The 10353-nt window shown below is 46.0% G+C and overlaps 1 protein-coding gene across 18 annotated transcripts in view; it reads left to right on the top strand.

Moving 5' to 3' along the window:
• Positions 1-1563: 1563 nt before the first annotated feature.
• Positions 1564-10353, top strand: part of NCOR2 (nuclear receptor corepressor 2) — a 359962-nt gene continuing 351172 nt past the window's right edge. For 11 of the 18 annotated variants that reach the window (XM_081841565.1, XM_081841560.1, XM_081841545.1 and 8 more), the window contains exon 1: positions 1564-2185. The gene's annotated coding sequence lies outside the window, so the exon portion shown is untranslated. Of the gene's footprint in view, positions 2186-2763; positions 2954-10353 lie in introns of those variants that run through there. The other 7 variants (XM_081841558.1, XM_081841546.1, XM_081841559.1 and 4 more) reach the window with 3 other exon arrangements.

Genomic DNA, 10353 nt, shown 5'->3' with positions numbered 1-10353 from the left:
TCAAAGGAAGATGAGAGGAAAAGTTGGGAAATAATGGGAGAGGAGGAGGAGGCAGAGCCAGAGCAGGTGGCTGACACGTTATCACTAGAAAGCATTCCAGATCCACCATCTCCCAGAACCCAGCGAGCCTTAAAAGTAGGAGAGCAAAGAGCTCGGAGACAGATGGCCCTAAGCGGCAACCGTAAGGAGGGTGGTGCTGTTGACAAATGAGGAAGTGGGAGAGAAGGGTAGGGGAGATTTACTCGGGACAATGCCATTATTCCAAGAGGCTGCATTCCCAAGCCCCTCTCTGTAAATATTGAATAAAAAGCAGATGGTAAGGACTTTTCCTGGTCTTCTCTGTTCCTGGCAACCTGCTGTGGGGGTTGGTTCCTCTGCCACCTGACACATGTAGACTTATTCCTGACCCCAAACAAGCCTGAAGGTATATAGTGATATGTGCACATGGCTATGTGTGGAAAGGCACTCTCCGCATGCTCAGAGGTGATATGTTCCCATCACTTCTCCTGCTGGAGGACCTCTGGCATAAAAAAGCAGGTTCTGTGTGGCTCTGTCCTGTGCCTCAGAAAGTCAGTGTGATGATAGTGTGAGTAAGGCAAAGCTGTGCAACCTGTGGCCAATGTCCCATGGTAGAAGTGGGGAGAGGGCTGTTGTGCTCAGAGTGTGCGCCTGGGCTTCCCAGAGGCATTTGCTGGCCACCATGAGAAGAAGAGGGTGCTGGCTTTGATGGCTTGTTGGCCAGGCCCAGCACAGCTCTCCTTAAGGCTCCATCGTCCCTGACCACTGCTTTGCCCATGTCTGGCTGGACTAGCAGTCGGTTCAATTTCTGTACAAAGCTTCCTGGGTGAACAATGAGCTAGTCATGATCTCTGAGCCCAACCAGGGCTCTTGTAAGAATAAAATGAAGACAGGGACGATGGTACCTCACCGCAGCTCTTTGGAAGAGAAGGTCGGAGATGAACATAATGGTAATCTTCCTTCCTTTCGTTTCCTACCCACGCTTTATCATAAGGTCCCAGAGTGGTTTACAACAATAAAAAAGCAATTATGGTATAAACCTAATAAGAATAAGAATACTAATACTGCCTGAAAATAACTCACTTCAGTAATGACATTTAAACCCTCACATCCGCAGCTTTGCTCCGTTTTCCGGGGGCGTGGAGAAAAATGAGTAAGAGGAAAATGCACTTAGCGCATGTTCAGAGGAAATATGTACCTTTCTTCTAATTCATGTAGGGCAGCACTTGGCAGTCAAGCCAGTTCTGGGCCCGAGTCCTGGCTGAAAAGAAAAACAAGGCACCCACTCTCTCCGCCCCGGGCTACTTTTTTATTTTTGCAGAGTGACAAAGTTCGCAGGGTTTTGAATGCTGGGTGGCTTTGCATCCTCCGCGCCTCCTGCTTCCTTCACGACTGCTTAGCAATCAAATCGAAGCTAAGAGTGACACTTTGCGTGCATATCACACACCAACAGACATGCACACATGCACACCAAGTCGCAGTGCTCCTGAAGTGGCACCTGCCCCTTTAAGAGAGGAGCCGGGGTGACGGCGGAGCGAGACTGTTGCTGTTGCAAGCAAAAGCTGAGCTGTGTCTTTTTGGCGTGAGCTGCCTGCTGCTGCGGAGCGCAGCTATCAATCTTTCCTGCTCCCCACCCCTCCCCGGATCTCAGAAAGAATGAGGAGCTCAAACTTGGTGCTTTGCAAAGGCTCCAGAAAGGGAATCTGGAGGAGTTGCTCCTGCCGCCGCCGCCGCCGCTGCTGCTGTTCCTCTTCCTGCTGCTTGTAGGTTCAGACATCTTAGAAAAAGAGGAGAGATTTCCGGGCACTCGGAGCAAGAGACACCCGGACTCGCTCGCTCCGCTTTTGGATTTACAAAACACGCCAGGCAGATGGGGAAGGAGGAGAACCAGAGGCGCCTTTTGCTCTTCCTCCCGGGATTGATTTAAGGAATATATTTGAATCGCTGTTTATCGGATTTGCTTTCTTCCTCGCTGTTTTTAAAAATATTATCTTAAATATTTTTTGTATTGCAACCTCGGAGGACCCCCCCCCCTCAAGCTTTCTACTTCGCTGATCTTTCTGAAACTGGAGCGAGAGAGGGATTTGAAAACAACACACACACACACAAAAGGGATTAACAGTTAAAAAGCAGCGATGGAGGGAAAAGCAGCTGGTTTTGCAAGAAGGTAAGGCGGAGAAAGATTGAAGGGACGCCTCCTGGTCCCCTTCCCCAAATATCGCCCCCCCACCCCCCCAGTCAGTCTCTTTCAGTGCTAAGAGGGCAGAAAAATGTGGCTAGATCAACGCCGATTCTCTCCCCGCCCCCAGTCTCGATCGTTTCCTCACAGATGTCGGGAGTCTTGCCTGTTATTATTATTAAAAAAATATATTTGGCTGTGCAACAGAGATGACGATATCAAAGCAATGCATTTTTGAAAATCGGGCGGGGGGGGGAGATACTGCACGAGTTCCTGCGTGTAGGAGGAGTAACGGGGGGGGGGGAGGGAGAAGGCGAAGCAAATCACAGAATTCAAAACACAACAAAACACCCCCTTGTTCCGTCGCGGTCTTCTCCGCCTCAATTTCTCCTTTCCTTGTGGATCTAGTAGAAAATTCCCTGGAAGTGCTGTGTGTGCGCGGGGGGGGGGGGAGACACCCTGGGAATTCCCTTCGGGTTGGACGGCGCCCCCTCCCCGAGCCGAGTAATTTTAATTTATGTCTAATTTTGCGCGTGTCTTGGACGTGGTGAGATAGTTTTCCAGCCCCCAAACTCGGGGAAAGTCTTGTAGCGCCTTGATCCTGCCCTCTTCGACTTAAGTTCTGATAGATTCCAGCAAAGTTTACTTGCGAGCAAGGCTCCAGCCCGGCGCAGTTCTCACTTGGCTGAAGTCCGTGGGACTTGATTCTTTGCTTAGGATTCGACGGCGCACTCGGAAGAAAGAGGTTACACCCAGGTAAGCCTGGGTAGGATTGCAGCTTGGCAGTGACTCCGAAGCTGCGCTAGTTTACCTCGGTGCAAGCCTCACTTGGCTGTGTGTGCGCGGCGGGCGAGGGGCAGATTGACCCAAGTCGGAATCCAGCCGGCTTTGGAGCCAAAGGCCAGGATTTTGATCCCTTAACTTGCGACTAAGAGTTGCATCCAAGGCTTGGGAGCTTGTTTCCAAGAGAGGCAGCGATCTTGCGCACGCTTACTTGAGAGTAAGACCGGTTGATCTTGGTATGGCTTACTGTTGCGTAAACATGTAGATAATGGGGTTGTGGGCCTGCATGGAGAAAGAGAGAGAATGTACCAGAAATGCATTTAACTGAACTGGTGCTGTCTCAGTTTTTCAATCTGGCTAGGCCATCATGAGGGAGGAAAGTGTCAAATGGTGTCCTTTGTGCTCCTGAACTCAGGGAAAGAAAGTGGTTCCCCATCTGGAATTGTAAACACATACTAGAATTTCAGAATCCGGAGCAAATAGGTGCCAATTCGTGTGTGCTTTTGGTTATTCAAGAGTAGAAAATGCAGGCAGTTATGTGGCTGAAATCACAGTCCTTTGTGATCAAAACACGCCTGAGACTTGTCTCCTTTTTCCTCAGCAACATTTGCAAAGGAAACTCTTCAAGTGGGGCCGGGGACTGACACAGCCTTCTACTCTTATCCCTTTCTTTCCTCCTCTGGTCACCCAAATGGTGGTTCCTTTTTGCTGGCCTTTTGTCTGTTCATGCTCTCCAGTTTCCTTGATGAGGGTTTGGTGGCAAGGAGCCACTGGGCTGCTTATTTTTCCAACCCATGGCCACATGGCAAACTTGTGACAGCAAAGCCAGAGATTTGGATTCCTGGAGTTAATGAGGACGGGCTCTCCAAGGTTTCAGCTGGCATTTGGGCAACCTTGGTCCTTTGGAGGAGGCCCTGTCCTATCTCTCTTGCAGTCAGAAAGCTTCTCTGAGTAAACTCATCTTCCTTCATTAGTTTGTGTGTGCACCCTGTGGGAAAACAATGCGTTTGTGGTGAAACACAGCTTTGGTTTCTGTTTTGATAAGGCATTGAACATGCTTCTGTGTTGACTTCGGTGGTTGATATATAAATATTGGTTGGGAAAGTGAAGTTGGATTTCTGAGCATCTGTGTTTGAAGGAAGAAACTCAGAATGTTCTTGTGTTGATTTTTTGCTTTTGAGGTTTCTTCTTTCCCACTGTTCCTAACTCTGCTGCCTTTTAAAATTTTTCTTCTTGCTTCTTGGCCTGCACAAAGTACAGTTGGCAGGAGACTCAGTCCAAGACTCCCATCTTGGAGGCAGCTGCCCCATATCCCTAGCTGAACCTGCTGCTTGGAGGGTACTTCTTCAGGCTTGACACCCAGTGTGCCTTTTTTTATTTCCTGCATATGTGAAACAAACAACAAATGCACCTTCATCTTTACTGGGTTGGCAAGCTTTTCCTCTCCCACGTTCCTGAATAGTCTAGATGAAGGGTTAATGAAGGCTTCATACAGTATTTTGTCTGCAACATTCTCTTCTAGAGGATATTTGTACAGTCATTTATGAAAGCTGCAGGCAGCCTTGAGTTGTGTGGGGCAGGAGTTCTGCTGTTTCCCAAGGAGCTTTATAGGCTCTTACCTTAGCCACACAACTCTTTATTGGGCTTGGTTTCTGCCTTTTCTTTTCCCTGCATGTAAACACCTTAGCAAGTTTTGTCAGGGTGGAAAAACATACTTGCAGTCTCCTCCTTGGCCCCATCTGCACTATAAATTTTAAACAATATCATATCACTTTAAACAGCATCCAAATTTTTTTGGGAACTGTAGTTTGTTAGGGGTGCTGAGCGTGGTAAGGAATCCCTATCCAAAGTTACAATTCTTAGAGTTGTTTAATAATCAACCCCTCTGATCAGGGAATTTGGGGAATTGTAGCTCTGTGAGGGGTTTAGAGGAGGGCTAGGCAGAAGGTAAGGATTTCTAGGTGATTTGTAGAGTATCTGCAAGAGCCTCTGATTCCCAACTGAGCAGCAGCAACAGCAACAAATCATCCCCAACATATCAACAATTAGGCTGTAGAAAAAGAATGCTGGGGGGGGGGGGACCAGGATTGGATTTTTGTTTGGGAAAATGCATGCTAGCTTGGTTCTGGTACTGATTACTAACTCCTTGACTGAGTGCTCCGTTTCTTAATTTTTAGTGTAACTGCTTTGATCTACTACTTCCAGTGTTCAAAACTAGCCAGGCAGCAGGCGCATTTCGCAACTGACGAGGGTCCATTTGCAACCACATGAGGTTCTCTGGACGCCAGGTTGGCAACTGGGGAAAGCAAAATGTCACTTAGAGAAGCATCTGAAATATTTTCCTTGAAGCTTGAATTAATTTTATTCTGAATTGTTTTATTTGATGTTTTAATGTGTTGTAAACTGCTTTGAGATTTGTTGTTTAAAATATAAAGCGGTATAGAAATGGAAATAATAAATAAATAAATAAATAAATAAATCTCATTGGGGTATGGAATGGTGCCTAGGCATTCCATTGTGATGACTGCGGCCTAGGCTTAAGGTGCCATTTGGTGGTTAGATTAGATAGTTTCTAACACTGACTACTTTACACCTGACTACAACTGGTGGAAATCGGGGTTCTAGTAAAAAAGAAAGAAAGAAGTACAGTCGTACCTTGGAAGTCGAATAGAATCCGTTCTGGAAGTCCGTTTGACTTCGAAAACATTCAGAAACCAAAGCACGGCTTCCGATTGGCTGCAGGAAGCCCTGTCGGACGTTTGGCTTCCAAAAGAACATTTGCAAACCGGAACACTCACTTTGCAGTGTTCGGGAGTCAAAACATTCGAAAACGAAGCCGTTCGAAAACCCAGGTATGATTGTAGATCCTTGGAAGGTGGTGGATTCTCCTTCCTTGGAGGTTTTAGAAAGAGGCTGGATGGCCATCTGCCAGGCATTCTTTAGCTGTGGTTTCCACATTGTAGGGGGTTGGACTAGATGGCCAACCCTACAGTTCTGTGATTCTGTGATTGTATTTTGTAACTCTGAGGTCTGGACCAATTGTCTTCCCAATATAAGCTGACTTCTTTTGCTGAGGAACTGTTCTGTTTGTTGTGGAAAATTCTGGAGAATGTTTGGGACAGAATGCTCACTTCATGTGGAGCACTGGTGAGGTCTGTTTGGACTTTGCATTGTCCTGTGCACTTCCTGTTCACACATTTTGGGAGCAGCCCAACCAGATGGTGTGGGTGAATTGTCATCCACAGAAAAACCCTTCCACCATTAACTGTTCCTCTTCACCCCAAGTTCCTTGGAAACCTAGTTTGAAACCACAGCTCACTTGTGATGCGCGCCTGGCTCAAGGGAGACTGTTGCCCTCACAGCGGTATAAAGTACAGTCGGGGCACAGGTTGTTTCAGGACACCATGCAAATGACTGAACTTTTTCTACAAGTTAATAATAATAATAATAATAATAATATTATTAATAATAATAATATCTTTATTGTCATTGCCCCCTCTCAGGGACAACGAAATTACTTGGCTGCTCCATCCACCCAGGTAGGGCACTCCACTCAAAATCAGAACAACTATAAAAACACTAATTAAAACAATATAATATAATACAGCAAGGAAGATTAGATGACTTTCAAAGTCCAGGTTTCCCATTCAGGGCCGAGATCGCTCTGGAGAAGAAGCTGTTCTTGAGACGGCTCGTTCTTGTCATCATCGTCCTGTATCTCCGTCCCGACGGCAGGAGCTCGAAGAGACAGTGACCAGGATGCGATGGATCTTTTACTATGTCCAGTGCCTTCCTATGGCACCTTGTGGCATAAATCTGCTCTAAGGTGGAGAGTGGGCAGCCAACAATGCTCTCTGCTGCCTTAACAACTCTGCACAACGCCATCCTGTCCTGGGTAGTACAGCTTCCGTACCACACACATAAGCCATAAGTGAGCACGCTCTCAATGGCACAGTGATAGAAGGCAAGCAGCAGTTTCTGCGGAAGATGGTTTTTCCTTAGGATTCTTAAAAAGTACAGTCTCTGCTGCGCCTTCTTCACAAGCCCCCTTGTGTTGACACTCCAGGACAGATCCTCTTGTAATTCAATACCCAAAAATCTGAACGCTGTTACCCTCTCCACACAGACCCCATCAATCAAAAGTGGCTGGACATTGCTCTTCTGTCTCCTGAAGTCCACCACAAGCTCCTTTGTCTTCCTTGTATTTATGAGCAAGTTGTTAGCTCTGCACCACTCTGTCAGCCGCTCCACCTCATCTCTATAGTCCGTTTCACCCTCCCTTTCAGAGATGAGCCCAATCACGGTTGTGTCATCTGCAAATTTGACAACCCTATTACTAGGGTGAGCAGCGACACAACCGTACGTGTAGAGAATATAAAGGAGCGGACTGAGTACGCATCCCTGTGGTGTTCCTGTTCAGGTAATTAACCTCTGTGAGGTGTGTTACCTGCTGCAGAGGCACTGTTTGGTCTGTCCTTGCTTGAGTGGTGCCTCTTGGAGCCAGATGTGAAATTCTGTAGAAGCCTGCTTGATGCTGGTGACTTTTGTGTTCTGTTATTTTGCGAACATAAAATAAACACATGTCATGTTTTGCAATTCCTAATCTGCTTTTATGGGTTTGAACTCTACTCTGACTCCTGCTCTTGTTTTGGCATGGAGCTTGCTAACAGGTTGCCAAAGTGCTGGGAAGAGACTGTGTCTATATGTATTTATTAATTATATGGCTTCAGTATGTAAAAGCAGGAAGTTGGTGTCTGGACTTCTGAAATTTATTGCTGATTCAGGTGTAATTTATGAATCCACCACTGCATCTAAGCAAATGTATGTATGTACTTGCAACTTATATATATGGTTTCCAGGCAATACAGTCATACCTCATGTTATGTTTGTTTCATGATACGTTTTATCAGGTTGCGTCCCGCGGCGACCCGGAAGTACCCAAAAGGGTTACTTCCAGGTTTTGCCGCTCGCACATGTGCAGACGTGCAAAATGATGTCATGCACACGGGTTGCGTTCTTTTCAGGTTGCGAACGGGCCTCCGGATCGGATCCCGTTCGCAACCAGAGGTACCACTGTATGCTCTTACAGTCCATATATACTTTCTTTATTCAAAAAAAGTAAGTTTGAACATAGGAACAAACATGCAATAAGTTTCAGTTCCCCAACAACCTCAACTACATCCAGTTGTGTCAGTAATAATCAGCACATATATTATAGCTGAGTTTTTTGTCTAGGATCCTATGAATAGATGTTACAGCAGGTTGAGTTAAGTGGGAAGCAGGTTGGGAATAGAGGCAGATAGTACTGGATCCAAGGTGGTGTTGGTCCTCATTCCCTAAGGTCTTACACTCCCTTTCCTCCCCTCCAGAATTGCTCATGGACTTTTTGGTTACCTTTCCCCTGGCTGTTCCAAAATTCAAACTTTTTCTCTTTTTGTGTTGTCATGGGATGCATTGTTCTGTTGGTCCCCACACTTCTTGGAGGTGTGGCTTCAGATTTCTTCAGGAATTTATTTTTAGTTAATTACTAGCCCAGTGAGCTTTTAGCAACCCTTGAGGAAATGCCTATTGTTCACCATAAAGTAACATGCTGCATGGTGAATGTTCTGTCTCTTTCTCTTGGCATGGCCCCTTAACAATACAGTCCTGAAATAACTGTCAGTAAATGCTGGGGGCTGAGGAACAGAGGAAAGGGGTGTGTGTGTCGCAGTTTTAATGCAGGGGAGACGGGAAGCAGGTTGTGGTGAACACCGGGGCTATGAACCTGCCAAGCGGCAGAGTGAATGATAATTCTTTAACTTAGAGGGGAGGGCTATGCCCCTTAAGAGCTCCTGAGCAAACATTGACTAATGTGAAGGGAGAACAGCACTGCCAATTTGAACAGGACTTTAGAGAACTTCCAATTTGCTTTATGGCTGTGAAAATGAAGGCTATTAGAAAAGAAAGTTGGAAGTAAAGATTTGCGCTGTCACATGCTCTCCCCCCCCCCCTCCGATGCTGAACATGCTTATGCTTAGTTTAATATTTCTGTACAAGTGTGAATAATTGGATGGTGAACACTTCCCCTCCCCCCCTCCAATTTTGGCTTGTCTGTAAATTCCTTGCACCTGTCAGCTTCTGTTTGAACTGAGACTTCTAGAGGTCTCTTCCGTCTGCCAAGTATTCCTCTCTTGTCTGAGCCCTCCTATTGTTTTCACTTAGCTGGAAGGGCATGGAAGGTTCTTTATTTTGCTTATGGTGGCCATTAGGTTAGTGATAGACTCTTTCAAGTAGCATCTTTTAATAATGTAAGAAGAGCCATGCTGGATCAGGCCTAAGGCCTGTCTAGTCCAGCATTCTCTTCTCACAGTGGCCAACCAGATGCCCGGTGGGAAGTCCACAAACAGGACCCAAGTACAACAGTGCACTCCCCATTGGGGACCCCGGGGCAGTTGGTCTTCAGAAGCATGCTGCCTCTGTTACTGGAATGTTTTGAAATGGGACCAAAGCGCAGTCCTGTATTTCAAGGAGCCTTGGAGCAAAAATGTCTTCCTGGTGGATGTGAGAGGTACCTCGTGATGGACAGCCAGCTTTGCTATTCTCCAAGGGTGATGTCAGTGATGATAGCTCCCTTGTGCAGAGGATGGTCTACTTTGGAGGCAGGAAATGCACTTTACCACACAGTATGTATGACTCCTTCAGAGATGGTAGTAGTAATCGGTGCTTTTTTCTGGGGGTAAAGGGTACGCATGCCAGCACCCTTTTTCTAGAAGAAAAGCACTAGTGGTAATACATACAGTTTATTTATTACTTTAGAAAATGCAAACAAAGAAACTGAATGGTACATGGCAAAATACAACGACATGCATAACAGCATATTTGAATATTTTTAATGTGTGATTTTAAATTTTGCTTTATTGTTTAAATTTAGTAAAAGGAGTCTTATGACATCTTTAAGGACTTAACAGATCTATTATGGCCTAACCTTTAATGGATGAACTTCTTCCATAACAGATTTGCTCCTATTTTTAAGGTGCCAGAAGACTCTTCATTGCCTTTGCTACAGCAGAGCAATGCACCTATCCCTCTATAAATCTTTCAAAGCATCCTGGAAATTCAGTTGTAGGATAGTTTAATCACTAATTTAAAAATCCTGCCCATCAGACTTGCACATGGCTTCTCTCCCCTCCTGATCAGGTTTGTCCTCCCTCCCATTTTGTTGTTGTTGTTTGCATTAACCATGGTTAGCAGGTATCTTTACCAAGTTCAATGCTGCTAGCCATGGTAGACTTTAAAGCAGGGGCTGAAGCAGGTTTTACACTTTAGAACAGGAGGAGAGGGATGGAGAGGCGTGTGGCCCCTAGAAGGATCCTGGTAGTCTCCTAACCATGGTT

The sequence above is a fragment of the Podarcis erhardii genome, assembly GCF_964252035.2.
Source record: "Podarcis erhardii genome assembly, chromosome: 15".
In the NCBI taxonomy this organism is placed as follows: Eukaryota; Metazoa; Chordata; class Lepidosauria; order Squamata; family Lacertidae; genus Podarcis; species Podarcis erhardii.
Note: the sequence above shows the minus strand (reverse complement) of the source record. Positions and strands in the feature narration are given on the sequence as shown.